General features: G+C 42.3%; 1 protein-coding gene across 1 annotated transcript in view; it reads left to right on the top strand.

The window, feature by feature from the left end:
* Positions 1–3,409: 3,409 nt before the first annotated feature.
* Positions 3,410–23,352, top strand: part of LOC125740812 (cadherin-6-like) — a 499,381-nt gene continuing 479,438 nt past the window's right edge. Inside the window, exon 1 of the mRNA XM_049012471.1 lies at positions 3,410–3,532. The gene's annotated coding sequence lies outside the window, so the exon portion shown is untranslated. The remainder of the gene's footprint in view (positions 3,533–23,352) is intronic.

Genomic DNA, 23,352 nt, shown 5'->3' with positions numbered 1-23,352 from the left:
GGAAAAAAGGAAGCCAGAAGACGGGAGCTGTTGGACTGTTTTGACCTGCCTGGTCAAAGAGGAAAGCATGACATCGGCTGTCCTGGGCATCATGGAGCAGATGGTTTCAGCTATGGAGAAACAATAGTTAGGACATGGAAAAGACTTTTCAATAAAACATTTTGTTTACAGCTTTGTCTTCATTTATAAATTATGCACTTAAATTATTTTGCTTTTGTTTTTTTGAGAATAGTTTTACTTTCACCAATCACAAATTTAACACATCAATTTAAAATGTGTACACTCTAAGACATTTTCACATTAATTTCTAGAACGTATCAATTTTCCTGGGCATTGAAGCAATCCATTAATGTAGCTAGAATTTCACTTACTTCTTGCTGGCCAGTCTCCTGTAAAACACTGGGGAATCTGTGATCACATGACAGTCTGTCACCATTCTCTTCACAAATGTTGTGCAACACGCAAGTGAACACCATTCTCTTTGTCATGTGCACTTTGCAGTCATTTCTCTTTGACAGACACCAGCATCTTCCTTTATGCCTCCCAAGTTACACAAAAATAAGTTATATAAGCGATCAGTGAAAAACATGTTTGTGCAGTTCGACCATGGCACAATAATATTATGGGTGAATCACGGACGACGTATTTCAGTATCGGGGTGATTAATCCATACACGGTCAGAATCAACCAATACCTCAATCACCTCATACCGTATGTATGTCTGCTACAGTAGGTGGCGTTGAACAATCACAACTTCCCGGAATATTACAGTAACAGGAGGACAGTAAACAACTCGCTACGGGGGCAAAGTAATCGTCTGCAAGTTCATCCTAATACAAACTGTTACTGTAAGTCAGCTGGAGCTGGTTTGCAAAAGATTTACTGTCATAGGCCCAATAACAGACCTCTGATGGGAGACATTTTGTCACATAAGAGGCCTTTGGAGATCGCCTACACCGTGATACTGCTTTCCAACTTCACTCAGATTAATCGCAGATTTCAGACGTGAAGTCAGGGTGGGAGAACATCTGGAATGTGTGAGATCAGATCGCACAGCACCTCACTTAACTGTCTACTCCAGGAACACCATAAAGCAGTATCCTGCGAGGTCACTTCCTGTCTATTATTAACATGCTGCCTGCCTCTTCAGTTTGTTATTGGCCACTAGCTAGTCTGAGCTTTTGTCCCTGTCAGTGGACCTGTGCGTAATCGTGGTCCCTTCTGCTGCAGTAAACACGAATAAATGGGTATAAACGTCATAATACACCTTGGATTAGAAGCTGAAACACTATAGATACATACATGTTTTCTAAGTAGGCACATTGGTGACGTCTCTCACAGGATCTGAGTTATCGTTCCCAACCAATTGGGCTTACGTGGAATACTCCATTAAGCTATGGTCCCACACGGATGCACAGAAAAGGACATTTTAAATGACAAGCAGTGCAGCGTCCTTCCTTTGGACAGAGAAAACTATGAAACGAAAACACTGTCTGCTGTTAGTCATGAAATATTTTAAATCCACCTCCATATCCCATTTATTTTACTGGTTCCCAGAAAGTGTTTGACAGAATATACACTATATTGTCCAAAAGTATTGGGACACCTGCCTTTACACACATATGAACTTGACACCCCATTTTTAATAAAGGCTTTAATATGGAGTTGGCCCACCCTTTGCAGTTATAACAGCTTCACCTCTTCTGGGAAGGCTGTCTACAAGGTACAGGTATGTGTTTATGAGAATTTTTCTTCTAAGGAGAGCATTTGTGAGGTCAGGCACTGATGTTAGACAAGAAGGCTTGGCTCCCAGGCTACGTTCACACTGCCGGGCTGAAGTGACTCAAATCGGATTTTTTGCCTTAATGTGACACAGATCTGATCTTTTCAGGGCTGTGTGGACACGCAAATCTGATCTTTTCAAATCGGATTCGTGTCACTTTCATATGTGGTACTAAATCGGATACGTATCCGATTCGCAGCCATGCGACCTGAATGTGAACGCTCAGATCGGAATTCATGTGGCTCTTTGCTTATACGCATGCGCTGACATCATCAGCCTGCGCCGGCAGGCTCGTACCCACACATCTCTTGGTGCAGCAGTTCCAGCAATAACTGCGAAAACAGAAAAAGCTAGCCGCCTGACTTTTTTATCCTTTTCGACCTGCTCATGTACAGCTGATTCACTGTTTGTCGTCTTCCAGAGCAAAGTGTGATACATGCGTGAGCTACCAACATCTCCATTTTTAATGCCATGAGTCGTCCCACAGATATAACGTTTTTTGTTGTTGGTGACGCAGTTGACCCGTGTAAAAACGTATCAATGTGCGCATGCGTGACGTTTTGGAGGATATCATAAACTTAATTCATTGCAAATACATTATTTCTTATATATTTCTTTTGGCATTAAACAGAATGTGAATAGCGATCTTCAGTTAAGGGCGGCACTACACACTGATGCAGGTAAAACAAAGTAAGGTGACATGGTTTACTTTTTTGCCAGTTTAAACTAATTCTAAAATCTTTAATATTTCCAACAATTGATGTTTTGAAAAGAAGATAGATTACGGATTTAGTGTTTTTTTTATGTTTCTACAATACGATTTCAGCGAGTTATGAACTGAAATACACAAGAAAGATACGCGGCATCACCGACGATGCCGTCGACTCCAGAGGGTTAATATATATTGACTAAGCTGGCAAACATTCTGAGCTAAATGGGCAGGAGGTAATATGTAGGGAACTGTCATGGGGCTGAGTGAGGCCAAATTACGGCAGTGATACAGTGGATGATGTCTACTGTTCTCAGACGTGTCGGAGATTTTGGTTCCTTCGGTTCCTTACGGCGCTGTAGGCAGACCTGAAGATTGGCACGATTGCACTCAACAGAAGATGGTGAAGTATGCCAAGAAGCGCTAGTCAAGGGCACCTGTTTATCAGGTAGGGTAGGGGGTCTGGTTGTTCATTCAGGACCTGCCACTGCAGAGACATGGAAACAGCAGAAGATCCCGCACAGAAAATCATAAGGCTAATTTTGACCACATTCAGGTTCCTGCTGGCCCTTTAAGCGTAATTCTGATATCCAGAATTGGCTGCAGGAGCAACTGTCCCCTCCAGCCTCTGCGCGACTGCAACATTGCATCTTGTTTATTGGCTGCAGTCCTAAATTCAGAGGGGGGGGGGACCTCTCCTCCCTTCTTTCGTGTTTTTTTTCCTCCTTCTTCCTTTTTTCCATCTTTACTGGGGACTTGAGAATGGCAGCCAATAAGAAGCAGAGTTTTCCCTCCATCTCAGCCTCCCTGCCACTGAAAGTGATGCTGCGGGATACAGAGGGGAGGAGGGAGGGAGGCAGGGGGTTAGAGAGATACAGAGGGAGATAGAGAGAGTGAGTGAATGAGAGAGAGAGAGAGAGAGAGAGAGAGAGACGCAGCTGGGCAGGGGACCGCAAGCCACAGAGGTTATGCAGCAGTGAAGGGCTCCGCACCGTTCGGCACCCCTCAGCATTTCAGGAGAGTCTCCCAGCTGGACACCGGTAAGTGACAAGCAAGTTTATCCCCACTTTCCGTTGGCCATAAAGCCCGACGATTCTTCCGGGCACTTTGGAGAAAAATGTAAAGGGAGAGAGCAAATGCGGGCTGCCGCGAACCTTAATGTGGGGTTAAAACATGCATCTGTATACGGGAGTTATACCATGTATGCGCCATGCACGCGGATCGCACGCGCCATGCACGCGCCTCGCACCTGCCTCTGCGGTCCGCACGAGATAAAACACGCGCCGCCCCGGATACTTGCATTTTAATGCAGGGCCAGCGTTAAACCTAAAAGATCATATCGCTAGTTCGCTATCCGATTTGCCCCGTTGTAAGCAGTAAAATGAAAATGCACACATAAGACGTAGTGTACCTCTAACTATGTAGTAATAGTATTTATTCAGTTGGATTGGAAATTGCATATTAATACCATCATCTGAGTGTGGAAAAAAACTCATTGGGAATCATGCGGAGTCTATATTTGCACGTTTTATAATCACTGGTAATTATGGCCTGTACCTCCACTCCACCTCCACCCCAAGTCAGTTGTGGTTTTACCCCCCCCACCCATCTGATTCTGATTTCTATGTACAGATAGGTGGAAACATCAAAGTGGGTTTTTATTACCATCCTGTCCAGGGTTTGAGATGGAAGCGTAATGGTGGGGTTAGGGTTACATCTGCTCCATCCTGCAACATACGATTTCCTCATGGTTGGCTTGCATTGTGTAAGTTATTAAAGACGTGCATGCATGCAAAAGGCCAGAAGATGAGGGATCGTGCATATAAAATATAGCACTGTACTGTAATGGCTCTTTCACGATAGGGGGAAGAAACTGGTTTGTCACGGGGGTCTCTGTCAGAGTTTTCCGGGGCTGTGGAGCAGCGTGGCCGTGATCTGGGTGTTTAAACGCCCAGCCCTCCCATGTACGCTGGACTGGTTCGGGTCGACATTAATATATAAGGGGCACCTTGAAACATACATTACACTAAATTTGCGAGGATTAATATCCTCGGCTCGGAGAAAATGCAAACGCTGCAAACACGCGCATTAAATGCTGTGGTTGGAGGGAGGGATGAAAGAAGAAAAGGACTCGTGCGGAAGATGCAGCGCGTGTTGTGATGTGATGCCAGAGGTCCCTGTGGGACAGAGGGGACAGCTGCGCGAGCGTAGTCCCGGGCTCGGATGTCCCACAGTGGGATGGGGATCGCTAAATGGACCTTTAACACATCCTGAGATCATAATTATATTTTGAGTATCTGAAGAGGTTTTAAGTGCCTGTCGTGGTTTGTTTTTCACTAGATTACGTGCAGTTAATTTGACGTTGGTTATTTTAGTTGGAAATGATAAATGATGGACATTGATTGGATTCTGCAAGTTCAACATCTGTACAATGCAATTATACGTATAGCATAAAATAAAGAAAATGAAATATATGTATTTGTTAAAAGAAAAAAAGAGGTCTTAGATAGTCTATATACATATTTTACTCATTGTATATAATTGTGTAGACAGAGAAGAACTATTCATTACCAAGATGTGGCAGTTTAATCAATAAGAATCAATATTTGCAACAGAGGAACAACGCCAACAGAAAGTGGCCAGCCAATCTAAGTACCTGTTTGAGGAAAGTAAAAACTAAGCCTTCCTTTAGATTGATTTAAATTGTGTTCATTCTTAATTTGCTCTTTAAAAGAAGACCTATATTATTTACTGACTGTAAAGCACATGCAATTTTTTCTCACAGGGGACTCTAGGTTATGTTGCAAAATTATTTAAATTGCATTAAAAATATTATTGGTTTTCTGAGCACAAGAATGAATTTTAGTTTTTAGAAGCTTTATGACTAAATCAGGTGCTAACCATTCCTGGCTCGGGTAGGAATGACATAGATTTCAGGACAGTTGGTAACCTTCCACAATGCTGTGTGGAAACATACTTGTTTCCTGGCTGTTTTGATAACTGTTTAGATGGTAACAGGTCCTGGGGCCTGGGGAACAGAGACTCAACTGCAGAGACACTTCGTGGAATGTAGGAAATGTGCCCATTCTCAAATTGGCCACCCTGACCCAGCCCACTTTGCAAACTGCGATGATTTCACCACTCTAGTGTCCTCAAGCCCATCCTCTTCACGTCCATGTCGCGATGAAATGCACGGAAGGATTGACAATCCCTGATGCAGCTTTCAGACACCAAGGTGCAATTTATTGATGAACAAAACCAATGCTAACACAGAAACAAAGGTTTTGTGAGGGGTCAAAACAAAGGCACGTAGGCTAGAGGAAGAACTCAAGGCTAGACACTGAAGGAAACACTGGTGTAATACTTAACTTTAAAGGGGGTCCGAAACACAGGTAACACCAGCAAACCATAAGAAGGGAAAAACACCCAACACTATCAATGACTGACAGAAAACCAAAGCTAGGGTAGGTGCATACATTATATTGACAAAAATATAGGGACACGTGGCCATTTGTGATGAACCATTCTAAATCCATAGGCATTAATGTGGAGTTGGTCCACCCTTTCCAGGTATAACAGCTGCCACTCTTCTAAGAAGGCTTTCCACAAATTTTGGAGTGTCTATGGAAATTTTTGCCCATTGATCCTTGAGCATTTGTGAGGTCAAACACTAATGTTGGACAATCTCTGTTCTAGTTCATCCCAAAAGTATTTGAAGGGGTTGAAGTCAGGGCTCTGTGTGGGCCAGTCAAGTTCTTCTGCATCAAAGTCACCCAACCATGTCTCTATGGACCTTGCTTTGTGTACTGGAGTCATGCTGGAACAGAAAAAGGCCTTCTCAAAACTGTTCCCACAAAGTGGGAATCACGGAATTGTCCAAAATGTCTTGGTATGCTGAAGCCTTAAGAGTTCACTTCACTGGAAATAAGGGGCATAGCCCAATCCCTGAAAAACAACCTCATACCATTATCCTAACATTACTTCTGTCACTGCTAAAATTCTCAGGTGTAAAAGGTCTAAAATTCTCAACCTTCCATCTAAAACTGAAACTACACATTTCATTGTTCAGCAATGAGGGGAAAGTATACGTCTAAAAAATCTTTTACCTCCTTTTTAAGTGCTGCTTAAGCACTCAGGATGTGTGCAGTGTGATTGCTGTCAGTGGGCATGTGGACAGTGTTCTGGACTGCGTATGGTGTGAGGAATCTACTTCCCATCAATGCTTTTTTCCATTGATTTTTTTTTGCCAATATTTGTTTCAATTTATTGGAAATAAAGAAAGCTCTTTGCTTTCTTTTTTTAATGATTTATCTTTTAAAAAGCACTGTTTACAGGGGTTAGGTGTAAATTTAAGATGGCAGGGTGGGCTGGGGTGGGGTGAGGCAGGGAGTGGGACAATAGCACACATGTGTGTGTGTGTGTGTTTTTCCATAGAAGATTAGCGACAGTCTGTATGGATTAAAGTTTGAGACAAAGGGATTGGCAGGCTGGAACAGGGCCAAGCGAATATCATGTCAGAACAGCGGCTGTCCTAAACCAATAAGGGATTTTTTTTCCATGAAGTTGGTTTATTACTCTGCCGGGAGATCAGGGATGCCTGGATTTACAAGGGGTGATCATCTCCATGGTGACAACAGGGCTGGAATGCAGTGGGCAACTCCGATTTATTAATCCAGACTTTGGCAACATTCCTTCCGGAAGGGCATGACCCCGTAACTCGTCCGAACATAACAAGGTGGCACCTCAAAGATAAGGATTGTTCTGTGTAGGATTTTCCTTTCAGGTGAAAAAAAAAACTAATGATGACAGCTTCTATTCTGTGCTGTCCAGGCAGCTCTTGTTATTTCATTTACCAGATGTGGTTTTCTAACAATCATGAGCTGGAATTTTGCAAATAGAGCTTTGTGTTGTAGTTCTCGAGATCCGGTCTTGGTCTTGAGATCCGGTCTTGGTCTTGAGACTGGTCTTGGTCTCGGGATCTGGTCTTGGTCTCGAGATCCGGTCTTGGTCTCGAGATCCGGTCTTGGTCTCGAGACTGGTCTTGGTCTTGAGATCCGATCTTGGTCTTGAGATCCAGTCTTGAGACCGATCGACCTGGTCACACCCTTGTTTCGGTCTTGAACCCATTTTATATTGATCTTTCCTTGGTTTTGGCCATAAGTCTCAAAATATTACAAAACATATTCTCTGAATCGACATGCAAATATGCTTCTTTCCCATCACTGAGCGGAAATTCATTCGGAATTTCTTGCGCTGTCCTTTTGCATGGGCCCACTTGCCCTGCAGTGCAATTCAAAATGTACCCTAGCGGTATAATGCTATTGGGAAGCTTCAGAGGGTGCAGGAGCTGCTAGGAAGAGATATTGAGCAAGTGGGCACATGCAAAAATAAATATGAAAGATGCCAGGGAGATCGCGATCATCCATTTATTTCTTCATTAGTCTCTCACACTCAACCACCTTGGGTTATAGTTTCCATCTGAGTGTATGTGCTGTCTTGTGCCTGTTTGTCCATATGAGTTTGTCTTGAGTGGATATGTCTTTGGCTGGGGAGAACTTCCAATCAGGGCTGTAGCCAGATATGAGATCATCGAGGTCCATACCTTAATTTTTTTAAGAGCCAAAAATAAAATTGGAAGCTAAATATTCACCTAAATAAAAAACAAAAATCAGCAGCTGGAAATGTCTGCAGGCCAAATGCATTATTAATTCAGTTCGAATGTGTTATTAGTAGTGTCTGCTGTGTGAGTGAGAGAGCATTCAGTTTCAGCATGTTAGAGGATGCAGGACTAGGCAAATACACACGTGCACTGAAAGCAGTTAGAATTCACGTTGTGTGCATGTGATCATGCAGCACTGTGAGGGAAGCTGTGCAGGCAGCATATCATTCAGTGAGAGAAAATAATGATCATTATCTGTAAAACAAACAATCCAAAACTGCAACCTGCTATAGCATTTGGAGATAATTGTATGAAACGTGTTAAATATAAGCGTAGGCCAGAATACTTTGGCTATCTTAAAGGTTGAGTTTCTTTCAAATTATACCTAAAATATAATTTCATATGCATAATATTTTACTGCTCTGTAATGTTCTTATGATATAGACCTAAAATTATCCAGTAAGGCACATTCATATAATAGGTTCACATAACTTGCAGAAACCTAAACTATTGATTAATTGATATAAACTCTCATTTATCCCCCACAAAACAAGCCTCCTGTACATACAGTGTGTTTGATGAGACCCTCCCCCCCAACCCCCTCACCCCCAGGTCCCGTACCTCAGTATTTATCAAACCCAGTCTATGGCCCAGCTCCCAGTCACCTCACGTCGCATCAGGAACTGGTACGTTCCTTTCTGACAGCCGTTCATCAGGTATTTCTTTCACTAATCCATCATCAACTGTCCCTAGAATGCTTGGACATTGCTAGTAGTGTTCATTGTTTAGTGTTGATTGTTAGAGTTGTAATTTACTATTGCTGTCAGGGGGCTGGGGGAGGGGTTTGTGTACGTGATTTCATTATGTTGTGTGTTTTTTAAAGCATCTGCATTATTGTTTAGAGTATGTGAACATTAACATTTTTGAATAATAGAGTGTTTGGGAATTACATAAATGAAAATATAGCCCCAATCTGGGTGCACTTTGCCAAAAAATGATTGCGGATTTTGAAGTCTTGCTCTTGTTTTGGTCTTGATTAAAAGTCTAGATATTGTCCTAGTCTTGCTTGGGATGGGTCTTGGTCTTGACTTGCTCTTAGGTTGGATGAGTTTTGATCTTGTCTTGATCTTGAAACAGATGGTCTTGAACACATCACTGCCGTTTCCCACGTTGAATCACAAACCCTATTCCTCACCCGCTTTGTAAATCCGAAGAGGCTTCATTGGGAGAGGAGCCATTGGCATCTTTTACTTCAGCTGGATCTGATCCGGTAGATAAAGAAAGAGGGTGACAGATTGTCAGGGAATGAAGAGGATAACGCGACGATCCAGCGAGACCCAAACGGGTCGATACTGGCAAGTGGTTTGCTGTGGCAAGGCAGTGACAGACGGCAAGCAGGAGGGCTTAAACGGGGCGGGACTTAACAGACCCAGTAGTGACCATCTGGTGCGGGGATGCCATTCCACCACCCAGCTGGTTTATGGACCAGGGGTGGCTGCCTGTCCTGACGAGAACCAGTCAATGAGGCACTGTTGCCTGGGGGAAGAGGGAAATGTACTTTAGTTTAGTGAAATTCAACATCCTACTGTGCCGGAGAGCTACTCCTCCATCCTCTCTCTGTCTCCCTCCCTAACTTCCTTTCTTTTTCCCACTCCCTGCTTTTCTCTGTCTCTCTGCTCACTCACTGAGAATTCCTAGAAAAGTAACAGACAAACACCTGCAGATGGCTGCCTCTTATTCCAGACCAGTGAGAGAAGCACACTCGTAGTATGCCCCTGTTACAGGGAGGTATACTGGCTACATCCTCTGGTAAACACATTTGACAGATAGACAAAAAATACATCCTTTTAAAGGTCTTATTATTAACTCTCTCAAATGTAGTCAAACAAAGAAGATCCTATAGGTAGAAGGTAGTGCAAATGGCTGGGTTGCTTAGTGTCACCCCCTGCAGAATGTGGGCAGCAATGCAGCCAAGGCTATTAGCCTGGGACTGCTGTCAGCCAATTGCATTGTCCTTTTCACAATCCCCAGGCTCTCCCACGGACATATTCCCTGGAAATGCCTTGCTTTCCAAAATTCTCCTACCTGGGCCTATTTAATTCCATAGATGGTCATCTTCCCTGGGCAGGATCAGCTATAGCTTTACCCAAGCCATTCATAGGCATGTGGGCATGGCAGTCTGTTGTCATGGAGACTATTGGGTCACCCACACCCACATCGCAGGTGCTGGTCCTCTTACCTCGCCACTCCACCGGACTGCAGTCCATTTAGAGGAAACACGTCCACACAAAATGGTATCAAAAAGAGCCTTAAATTCCTTCATGCAAGATACGTGACAATCTATGGTTTCTGTGTGGGGGAGGGGGGATTTTTTTTTTAATCTTGCCGCTCAGGAAAATTTACTTGCAGATGTTTTACAGTCTCAGTGTGTTATCAGACAGGAATTGTCAGTGATTTAATAATATATTATAATGTTACCGGCCCACTGAGATAAGGGTCTGGCATTCGGGCAGCGGATGGTGATTGATTGCATAAAATATGAGATACGGTTTGCCTTAAACACCCAGTCATCTCCCTCACAATCTGTCTCCTGTCCTCCTCGCTGGTTCCCTCCTCTGCCTTCTGGCCTGTGTCCAAACCACTTTACATCATAGAGGGGCTTGTGGCCCCCGGATTATAAATGGTAACAGCAAGGGGAGTGTTCCCTCTTGGGCTACCACCGTCACATAGCACAGGAGAAAAGTGAACACGTCATTTTGGAGAGAGTACTGTGTGATGCTGCCCCCCAGCTGAGGGAAGGAGGATAAAATCACCCACCCCCAGATGTTTAAAAAACTAACCAAATAGCTAGCGAGCAGAGTTAGAAGACTGTAGCTTGTCCTAAATAAGGGAGTTGTGTATTTCACATTTAATGTAGTGACTGTTTGTGACCAACAGTTTGCTTCCTGGTTTGTGGTCTTTTGCTGGTCTGATCCTCTCGTGTTTTCATTGAAAAAATACCAATTCTCATCATTCTGACAGGTGGCCTTTAAACATAACTCAAGGATAAACAGCGGGTCCCCTCTCGTAGACAGCTGTGTCTCGATGCTAAAATGACAGAGCGCCCTATAAAGAGGACTATGACAATCACCAGAGGTGGCTGCTATTTCCAAATCATTGAAAGGGCACAAAAACATATAAATATTCATACATAGACCTATTACCAAATAAAAACATCTGCATGCCATTGGGGATAGTGAACAATTGGCTCAAGCCCAATAAATTCAAGAACTCAAAATCAGTGATGAAGGAAAATCACCATGAGAGATTTGCGTGGATGAAAAATATCGGGTCAGAACCAGTCATTCTGGCTTCCTGAGACAGATCAAAAGCCCAAGAAGGAAAAAAACAGCTGAGGACAGCTGAGATATATAAATTAGAAAACGAGTATCAAGCTGGCTTCCACATATTATCCTGAGCCTAACAGCTACCTAGAGTCAGGGGTGATTCTAAGGAGTTTTTAATGTGTTTTAATGGGTAAGAAGGGTCATAATTCATAGAGAGAGGCTCACCTTATCATTAGCCAGTGGTATGTTCTGAATTGGTGAGGAGGCTCACTGGGGACCAAACAGCTTTCAGGCTGAAAATTATGCTCCTCATATGCCCCCATTAAAAAAACCCTAGAATTACCTCTGACCCATCTCCAAACACATGCCATGTTTTCCCCAGATGATTTAAGAAATTTACTCAAACACGTTCTGGCTAAACTTACAAAAGGTGTTTTGTGTTTTCAGTCAATCCCACAACCCACCATTAGGTGTCATCCAATGACACTGTCCGACATGAACCGGGGGAGCCAGGTGATGATCCAGTCCAAGGATATGGCAGTTACATGAGAAGGCCTCAAGTGAAGTGAACTGGGAGAAAAGTGAGACCTCATGTGGAGGTCAGATACCAACAGAAGGGATACCACAGCTGGCAGGAGCTGACCCAGGTAAACAAGCCATCTTCAAATCGGATCACCTGAAGACTCAGGTGGTGGCACTAGTATGTGGGTTACTGAAACCAGCTGTTGTGAAAGATTGGAGGCAGGATCGAAAGTATGAGTTTCCTCACAGCTGCAGGGGATTTGCAGGAGGATGAGAGGCTCATAAGGAAAAAATCTTTATACATCATTTGTGTCGCGGCGTATGCGTGACGTGGAGCAGGGACCGAGGAGCGGCAGACAGGAAATCGGGGAACACGGGGTTTAATCAAAAAGGTAGAGATAAGCAAGCAAAACACGCAATGACTTTACAATGACCGGACTGGGGAAAAAAACTTAAATGCAGACTTAAATACACCAGACTAAAAAGAGTAAGAATAAACAGCTGGTAAACACGGGGATTCCACACGAGGTTAACGAGCCGGCGTGGCACACGGAAGGAGCGGATGATCGGGGCAGGACGGTTTGAGTGAGGACGTGTCAAGGGTGTGAACCTTGGCTGTTGTGCCCTCAAAAAGATGTTTTTTGGTACAGGCCAATTGATAAGTGGACAGCTGATCTCAAATGGAGAGTCGAATATGGGGCAATATCTACGAACAGACATCTGGTACATCCCGATCCTAGTGTAGCATCAGATTTTCACCTCTTTGGATAATGCAAGGGTAGGTTATTTTTTTTTAGTACTAACCTGTTGGTTTTCCTTTGTTAGTCTTAAATATGTGTTGGTTTTAATGGATTTCTAGCCTGGCACAGCTGGATTCAGTAGTGACGGTGCAAGGACTACCTGCATGTGTTAGGGTAGAGCATGTATACCATAGGCTGGTGGGATATTTACCAGCATTTCTGGCAATCTGGGGGATTAATGGAGTGTTATGTGCCATAAATGAAAATGGTGATTTTTTTGCTGTTGTTTTTACTTCTGTTGGGTTTATTTCTTCCTGCCGTCTTTTTCTCCTTTTGCTTGCTTTTTTTAGAGCCTGTGATGTAGCGTGTGAGTCTGCTCACTGAACTGAACTGAAACTGCCCCAATAAAGTGGGCTTGTAAGTCAAATTATCCTTCTCTGTCTCCCTTACTCTCTCTCTCTCCATTTGTCATTCTCTCTTTCCCTCTCTCTTTCTCTCTCTATCATTCTCTCCCTCCCTCTCTCCCCAGACCACTCCACTCTCTAGATGACAGGGAGGCAGAAGCCATGCACAAGTTCCTGATTGAAAAAGGAGGAAGGGGAAAGGAATAAAAAGAAGTGTGTACAGAAGGGATCAAGCAGGAGTGCACTGGAGAAGGATGGAAGGAAGCCCTGTCTTTCTGTGGCTCCATTCAAATCCCACTAAGTGACAATATCCATGCTAAATGCTAAGCTAAATGCTAATTAATGCTAGTGCTCATCAACACCACTCTCCCGGTCACCGCCATCATACCCAGGAGCATGGATCGTCTTCAGCACACCTTCGGGAGTGCGTTCCTTCCCACGTGATGACACTCGCACACACGCAGAACTTTGTTTAAGCATTCGCTGACCCGCTTTGATTCGATCCCATCCGACTCCATTAGCCATAACCAGCAGGGAAAATCTCTCACCAAATGCATTATGGATCCCAATGAATATTGTATGACAAGGGGCTTTTCACTCCGTTTCACACAGATCCTGTAAAAAAAAATACCATATTTGTTTTATTTGCTCACTTTGGTATTCATTTTAAACAATGATTTTCTGTGTGTTTGTACATGGGACTTTCAGGAAACATAAAGCATATATTTATAAAATCAAGTAACAAATAATCGTAAATGTGCAAACTTTTATTGAATACCTCTTTCCCGAACAATGAGAACAGTTTCTTCATGAAAGGTGCATAGGATGGTCTGATAATAGGGTCCACACTGAATCATGTGACCACAGAAGATCCGTATGTGTACAGCATCTCTAGCCATATGATTTCAGTTAAGAAAAGCAGCTAGTCACAACAGTGTGAATTATTGTACTTTATTAATGTTTTTACAAATTTCACTCTCAAGTTTTCCACACAGGAAGCCCGGAAAAATTCCCAGAATTCCACATAGGAAGTGATAGGTATTCTACATATTCTACATTCCTGTGACGTTCATATAGGTATCACGTAAGCTTCCAGAGTGTAATAAAGTTTTAATGAAATAAGCCGAATTTAAATAAATCATAAAACACATAAATGATGCTATGCTAATCGAGTTGCTAGGCCTAATATTTACCTATTAATTTTCCTGATGAAATATGTCTTGGTAGACCATCTGTTCCCCAAAGATAACAGTGACCTTCTTCCGCTTTCCTTTATAAATGTCAGTACTGTATATTTTGTCGTGCAATTTCTGGTTACTCTGCCCCATAGTGAGTTATTTTGGCGAAGAGTCAGTAGAAGAGCTAAGCATACCGGCATAGGCTTACCGAGACTGTAACATGCGAGAGTCTCACTTCTGCAGCGGACAATTTACTGAATTTATTGCCTCAACATTTAACAAGTCAATATCACAGTGGCAATATTCACTCACAGTGTTATTTCTGTTTATTTTCACTGTGACAATGTAAATTTATTCAGGAATAGCTTGCTTGCCAGAGTCACAGTTTTATGTTTCAAATACTGTATGATCTGCTTATTGGTGATTAATTTATCTTCACAACTTTTACAACAGTAGGACCGATATTCTTTCACTGGCAAATCTGAGGCCTTTATTTTTAGTCATGTGGATTTTTTAAACTCTTCAGATTTTACCTCACACTGTGTCTCGTGCTCTCATTGGCTATAGCCACGACAGCTTTCACCCCTGCAGGATTTGGAGTCACTGACAAAGTATATATATTTAGCATGCCAAATATCTGACAGGCATCTGCAACTCATTGGCATCCACCAGGGGGCAGATGTGGGAGGAGATATGACAATTACATTAGTTAATTAGTACAGGCAGGTCTAAGATACGGCATAATGTTTTTGCGTTCTTTTGTTCGTAAAAGCCTGTGATCGTCTGTCTCACACTTACACCTTCAGCTGATAATGGTGTGTCTCTGAATCCAGGGGTTGAAATGTGTTGAGAAATTGAATGTTTTTTTAGTTTTATGTGAGTGTGCTCAGTCATTTCGAAGAAGCCATACCAGAGGGAAAGAAAATGACATAAATAAGCCTCATGAGTCTTTAGAGTAACTTTTTTTTTTGTTAACTTTTGATCCATATGTGATGGCTCCAGCCACACAGTAAGACCTTAGTTCAGTATTTGTATGTGTTTTCTAATTAAATTGTGTTACAGTAATAATTCATAGGTTTTAGTTGTGTTTTGTCTTTGGGGTTAGGTGTAGTGTATGTGTGTATATATTTTTATATTGTAGGGTTGTGTGCAGTGACTGTTTAATCTTTTGGTTTGTAGTTACTTTGGTTGTGGGGGGTGGTCTTATTCAGTATAAAGGTGTGGCTGAGGGCGGAGGTGTCTCAAAGGACAACCCCTGGAGTAGGAGCGAACCATGTGCAGTCATGGCAAGAGGGGGGAATTGGGGTTTATCTCTGTTTTGCTTTGGTTAGTTATATGCAGTGCTTATTTGGTTTATCCCTTTTGTGTGTGAATTGGTTTGGCCAAACCGCTATATATGTTCCCTCATGTCTCCTTATCGAAAAAGGTCATTTTGCTCCAGTTACTGGTTTGCTTTGTAATGTTATGTTTTTCTTGACCTGTTTTATGGGCTCAGTTATTAAGGTTTTGAGTTTTTTATTGTTTGCATTTTGGGGGCCAATAAAGCCCTATTTCTTTAATTAAGTTCCTGTGTTTGTCGCCTTACTGCTTGGCCCCTCACACATGACTATTAAGTAGAGCAAATATATTGTTAAGGTTACCTGACTGGATCGCATTTGGGAAGGATTTATGCATGTGGTCTCTGACTTTGTAGCCCTAGTATTATGGATGCTTTGCTGATGGTTAAAATGTTTCGGAAGGATCCAGTAGCCCCTTGACTCAAATAATATTCTGAATATGGTCACCTGAAAATAAAGGCATCCAGGAAAGCAGCATGATCAGAGTATATGGGGAAGCATGCTTCTCACAAGGCAATGAGCAAACATCACACAGGGAAACCACTTTGACCAAACTCTATATTGATAGATCAATATAGATGGAAATACATGTATATTCTTATATTTCATTTTATATATACAGTTATTATCTTAAAAAAATAAAAAAAAAACATATATATTTACATATACAAATTAAGGATACAATAAAATCAAACAAGAATTTCTTATGTTCACCAAAAAGTTATTGATATCTTGTTAGTCAGCTAGATGAACACTTTTTCAGTTCCTAAATCTCTCATCAGAGGCAGCCCTGTCATTCCTTCCTTCATTCCATCCGTCCGTCCATCCGTCAAAGTATTGGGACAAAGTATCCACTCTAAATCCATAGACATGGACATGGAGTTGGTCTCCCTTTGCAGCTAAAGCAACTTCCAATCTTCTGGGAAATATTTGCTCATGGGAGTTTTATTTACACAAAAATGTTCTGAGGGCCGAATGAAGGAACAAACGGAAGGAATGATTGGTTCAATGTAATAGATTGTACAGGAGGTGGGTCCAAGCAACTAGAAGAGGTGGGACTAACCAATCATATATCTCGGCCCCACCTCTATCTCCTCTACAATTTTTCGTTTGGCCCTCAGACCACTTTTATATAAGTAAAACTCACATGAGCGAAACCTTTCCACAAGATTTTGGAGTGTGTCTGTGGGAATTTTTGCCCATAGATCAAGAGGAGCATTTGTGAAGTCAGGCATTGATGATACACGAAGGCCTGGCTCACAGTCTTTGTTCTAGCTCATCCTAGAGGTGTTCAGTGGGGTTGAGGTCAGGGCTCTGTGTGGGACAGTCAAGTTCTTCCACTCCAAACTCACCAAACCATGTCTTTATGGACCTTGCTTTGTGTACTGGGAAGTTGGAAAAGAGTTTCCTTCATTGGTACTAACGGGCCTAGCCCAACCCCTGAAAAACAACCCCAAGCCATTATCCCTCCTCTACCAACCTTTACAGTTGACACAGTGCAGTCAGGCAGGTAACTTTCTACATGCATCTGCCAGACGGAGAAGCATGATTCATCACTTTACAAAATACATTTTCACTGCTCCAGAGTCCAGGGGCGGCATGCTTTATGTCACGGTTCATGGTGGACGGATAAGGTGAACGGGCAGGCGGGCAGGAAGGACCAGGCAGGAAGGCAGAATACGGGACAAAACGGGGACTTAATGAAGGGTAAGGGCAGGATGGAACACTGGCATTGACAAACATCAATGACAGACGAGGAACTGAGGTAAGACACGGACTGAAATAGACAGGACTGATCAAAATAACTAGACACAGTTGGGTACGATCAGGGAAGCACACGTGGATAATCAAGGGGGCGTGGCACACATGAGGATCGTACGAGCTGGGCGTGACACTTTACACCAAGATCTGATGTGCTTGGAGATGTGATACCAAGGAAGCCCATTCCAAGGAGTGTTTTTGTGCTAGAGTCTGTCATTCAAACTGATGCTGGAAATGCTATACTTTACATGATTCATATTTCTATATCTGTATATACATGCACACACACATAGATAATTCATACATAGATGAGCATCCAATCAGAAAGGCACCCTCCGATTTCTTGGTGTGTGCCCGTTCTTGTCCTTTGTCCACATTCTTTGGTAGTACCTGCCAGATGCAGGACTGTTATCCATGGACTGAGATTGGGGATCATGCATCATCCCTGCTGTTAGACCCCCATGATCTGATTTGAGGTTTGTCATCAGGACTCTCCAGATGGGACTCGGACAGCCACGGCGCTGGGTCACAGCAAGGACGTGCCCGTAATGGCTTCTCCTCTTCAACAACTAGTCAAATAATAGTCTGCCCACTGTGGCCACTGTGTTACATCCCGCAACATATTCTGATTGTCCTTTTTCTGAGCATTTTGATTGTGAAAAAGCTGGCTTGTTACATTTCAGGCAATTACAGAGAGACTGAAGCCATAATGAAACCCTACTTGCAATAATATCAAAATATAACACCAATATTAAACTGTATTATTCCCGTTAATTATCGTTGTTTACTCTTCTGGCCTTTCTTGAAAATTAGATAGAAAGGGATGTTTTCAAATGAAACTACCACAAGAAGCATTTCCTTATTGTTCCAGAGCTGAAAACAATTTCGAGACAGTTTTGAAATTTTTGTTTCATCCCCTCAGGTTTTGTCTTTTGATGTGAAGGACCCGAAATAAATCCGTATGAGGCGTCTTACAATGCCGTGGCTTTGTCGTCCCTGAAAACAGGCCGAAAACACAAAAAAACAGAACTCATCATTAAAAGCGAAGGGCCAGCAGTTCAATGCTCTGCATAAATTACACGTCTTCCCGAGCTTTTAGTTTACATCCACGCATAAAAAACATTTCCTCTTTCTCATTAAGATCTTAATTACTGTTTTCCAGTTCAAATACATAGAATTTATTTTGCTTGCAGTTCTTGTTTTGTCCATTCTTATAAATAAACATTAATCCTAAATAAACAATATTAATTTGTAATGTGTTTTTGAGTTTCTTGCATGTAAATTTTTCGCTTACTTGACATTTTTATCCATAATTATTATTGGCATCGTTTCTTGCTGGCTGTTTCGGTGGAGCCGAAATCATTGTCTGTGTTTAATCGCCAATCCGGCCGCCTGTAAATAGCTACCGTAACGACACTCTCTTTGGTTTGAGCGACGGAGAGTCTTCACCGCCATCACTGATCGCATTTTTCTTACTGTCTCTCCTTATCTGCCACATTTCTCTTCATCCCTGCAGACACTTCTCACAGATAGTCTCTGCTCAAGCCTGTAATTAGATGGAATCTGAAAGCTCATCAATAATGGTACAAAAAATGGTGCCCTCTGACCAGAGGCTCTTGGCTCCATGCTAGGTGGTACTGGATTTTGTTGCTTTGGGGGGAGCGTCTTTGTGACTGTGAGACGACCTGATCTTTGACTGGGACGGTCTCAATGTCAAATTTAAGATGCCTGGGCAGATTAACAGCAGTGAGAACTAAAGCCACTTCAACTTTTGTGTGTTGAACTTTGAATAAAAGTTTGTGTCGGTTGTTTGACTCAATCCACCCCCACCCCCACTCCTGCCTCCTCCCACATTTTAGGATTATCAGTTGGTAACTCCAGCTATCATGAGCCGTTTTATTTACTGGATACTATCACCTCACTTGGAAGTGAATCAGGAGCAAATTTAGGTGCATTTCCGTAACCAGCCGAACTGCCAGTATAAAGGAATCGATACTGGTCAAAGCCCACGTGGGATCCACGACAAGCTTCACCACAGCGCCCCCTATATGAAACAAAGTGAAACTGGTTTGTTAATTCAGAACCTCCTCAAAAGATAGCTCCCTAGGCAGCCACCTATATCACCGATTGTAATTAGTTGCCTGGCCCTGGTACAAGTTACCCACTTTTACAAATACAGGTTATAGTTACAAAGAATGACAATTTGAGTTGCAGCTCAAAACTTGCAAGTTAATGACTTAAAAACACATCAAAAGAAGGTTTAATAACACAGTGTTTTCTTATATCACCACCACCATATGACCTGGGGCCTGCAGGAATACAGATAATTCCTATTAGCAGCTGCAGTTGATAAAAAAACACTTTAAGAGTAACAACAATCTCCTCAGGTTTGGTTAGAGCCAGTTTATTCCATTCAGAGAATCAGATTATGGGTATAAATTCAGAGCACTGCCCCCCAGAGTGGTTGGCTGGTCAGAGCGCTCTTTCCAGAAGCTTCTTCAGCTCAGATCGCAGTTTCAATTGGTCCGGTGTCAGTCACCGGTCGGGACCGGGAGCTGGCTGCCAGTGGGATTTAATCCGCTTTATTTTAATGAGTGGGGATTTCTGGCGATCTGGCTTTGCCCAGCCGCCACTGAGCAGAGTGCATTTCTTGGACCGGTAATCAGGAGTGGGTCAAGCAACTGTTTAGGATGCCAGAATGATTTGCTGTGTGTGACAGGGGTGGGGGGATAGAGGCAAAAGGGAGGAGTCTCTGGTCTTTCAAGTAATGCTAAGGGTTTATTCTTATCCGCTCCGGATGGCAGAGAAAAAGTTAGCAGTACTACAGTAATCTGAGTCACATGACATATACGGTAGTTCCTTTCATTTACATTACAGCTGCATTTTTGTTTAAATATTCTTTGTATATTAATAATTGGGTCATTGTGTGACACTGATCGGAAAGTGTGTACTTTCCGTTTAGCGATTCTCTTATTATACTTTAAGCCCATATATTTCCCACAATCTTGTTCTGCTAATAATAATAATTTGGTGTAATGGACACTTAGGAAGATGCCCCAAAGTAAATTATACACAATATCTAAGTTGATAAACAGAGTTGAACCTTTGGCAGTATGATTCAGGTGTATTAGCAGCAACATGCCAGAAGTCCAGAGCCACCCAAAGGAGCGGAGGGTAACAACATGGTTCTGTATCGCAGTCGATGAAGAAGCGTGACATTTGACAGCCATCAGTTACTTTACCGTTATGGAAGCGGAAATGAACATTTTTAATCTGCCCCTTGTTATTTTCACCTGTTACATTAACCGGTTTTGTATGTGAAAGGGGGTCACACACCGGTAGACTTACTTAACCCAACAAACCAGTGTTGATTTTGCCAGCGACTTCAGATTGAGTCTTAGTTTTAGTCTTTAGACAACACTTATTAGCTTTAGTGACAGTTTAGTAATTTCTATCCTTTGTAGGTTTAGTATAGTTTGTGACTCTGGCCATTCCATCCTGTCACTCCTTGTCACACCCTTGTGTGTTTTCTCCTGTTTCCCTGAACGCCAGTGGGCTGAGTGTGCAGCTCAAAGTGAGTCCTGCTGGCCTTCAAGTCTGGCTTTATTTTTATTTCTTGGATTTTGCTTTTCAGTGTTTATTTTCCATATTAGTTGTCTTGCCCTAGGTTGTGTTTGTGTTCTGATCCTTTCTGGTTCTGCTTGATTATCTTTGCGTTACATTCCCAGCGTTTAATTCCCACTTAATGTTTTCTAGTTTTTGGTATTTGTAAAGCTCCATAGTTTCTGTGCCCATTGGTTATTAGTCCCATGTTGCCTGTTTCCTTGTAACAGTGTTTGTTCAATGTCTTACACCTGTTCCTTGTTTGCCCCAGTTTTCTGTGTATTTAAGTACCTGCCCTGCTCTGTTCTCCAGTGAGTTATTGTAATTGTCCTCTGCTTGGTTTCTGTAGTCCTGCTCCTTAGTTGTGTTTAGTTATGGTTTCCATGGTTTGTTAATCTGTCTTTTTTTTACCATTTTTCTTTTTGATCCCTTGTGCTCCTGTTATTTTGAGTTTTTTTCCTCAGTGATCTTTGTTTAAATCACTAAACCCTTGTTTGTCTCTGAGCTGCAAGTGGACCATCACCTTTTCCAGCCCGCACTTTGCCACTGTTTGCCGTATTTTAAACCACTGAAATTTTGGCAGGATATTTGTAAAGTGAAAATAAAAGGACTGAATATTACCCCTTGAATTATGAAGATGGCATGAAAACTCATCAAATGTTTCCAGCAGAATTACTGTATATGAACGTACAAAGGTATATGAACTGAATTCACGTGATTGAATTATAAAAATAAACTTTATAAACTGTATATTTTTGAACTGAACTGTGGAACTGTATTTTACTAATGAAAGTACAACTGAAATATTTTCAACTGGAATATTCAATGTTTAAACGTACATTATATTACAGCCTTCATATATTTAAGCATTATTACATTTGATTGGTGTAATTCAGTGCCCTTTTTTGCATCAAGTTAATAAACAGAGTTCAACCTTTGGCAGTATGATTCTTCAGGTGTATTAGCAGGACCCCCTCATCTGCCCCGTGTGGAAACCCTATGTTACCAGCTGTTTTGAGTCATGTTGATAGTTGTTATGTATTAAAGTCCACATTAAAGCATGTTTCCCCACTCCGGTCATTGACGTTGTGATGTAGTTACATGTTTCTGAGTGTTTGTTATCCTTATTAAATCCTGTGTTCACCCGCCTCCCCGAGACCCGCCCATGTTTCCATGCTCCGTAACCCACAAGTCGTGACACTGACCCTTTTAACACTCGGATATCACTCATGTCACACATGAATGACCTACATGTAACCCTATAACATACTGTAAATAATCGATTCTATCTATGTGTTCCTCACAAATACACATTCACATGCTCGACTTATATAACATTCTTATTTTTATTTCCTCCACTCATTCTTTTTTTTATCTTTCCTTACTTTTCATTTCCTTGAATATATGTACGTAGTCTGTACAGTTTAGTTTGGGAAAAATTAGATGTCAATCAAACGTAAACGAGCTAAGACAAATTCCTCGTATGTGTAACATACTTGGCGAAATAACGTGATTGGGGGCTCCGTCCTCCAACGATGACCTGCAGTCCGCTGATTGGTAACGGCCGCCTCGCGGAGGCCGAAGGGTATTCACTGAAACTCATAAAATCCCACTGGGTCGCTGAGAACTGCCTTCTTTCTGCTTTGGGAATGTTCCTCAACCTGCCAGTTGCTGCTAATTAGAGCTGGGTTTTCCATGGGAGCTTATCGTGGCCCTGCGCCATGTCTCGAATATCACTCTCTGTTCTCCTCACCTCCTTGAAGGTCATTGCTGCTGTTGGTGCCGATCTCCTGCTTCGGTTCCTAATCTAAAGATCACCGGAGGTAATACTCAGAAAAGAAGTACCTCATAATTTGGACTTAATATGCATACATAATTTAGGCTTAGGGGAGACCGTAGGTGAAGGTACCCTTACAGAAATGGCCCACTTAAATATCTTAGATGTCTCTTGGACAACATTATTTAGGCTCCCTAATTTCTGAGAAGATAGTGGTGCGCCCTCTAAGAAGTCTTACTTAAATTACTAAACCAACAGGTCCCCGGCAACTAGCTAATAAAAGTAGCTAGAAAGAAAGCAGATCTTCTGTCTTTCTAGGTGCCCATGCAATAAGAAGCTGCTGATCCATTATTCCCTACAAAAAAACAGCTTTGCTTGCTACAAGCACTTTATCCCTGTACATTACCATGAATTCAGGGAAAATCTGATCAGCACGCTGCCTCCCTGTAGCCACCGTAAACCTGACCTGCGGCTCTGCCTCTCCTTGCACAGCCCACAATAATAAATCGCATTTCTGTGCCATGCAGCCGGGCCCCCAGTATTGCTGTCGGCT

The sequence above is a fragment of the Brienomyrus brachyistius genome, chromosome 4 (genome assembly GCF_023856365.1).
Source record: "Brienomyrus brachyistius isolate T26 chromosome 4, BBRACH_0.4, whole genome shotgun sequence".
NCBI lineage: Eukaryota > Metazoa > Chordata > Actinopteri > Osteoglossiformes > Mormyridae > Brienomyrus > Brienomyrus brachyistius.
Note: the sequence above shows the minus strand (reverse complement) of the source record. Positions and strands in the feature narration are given on the sequence as shown.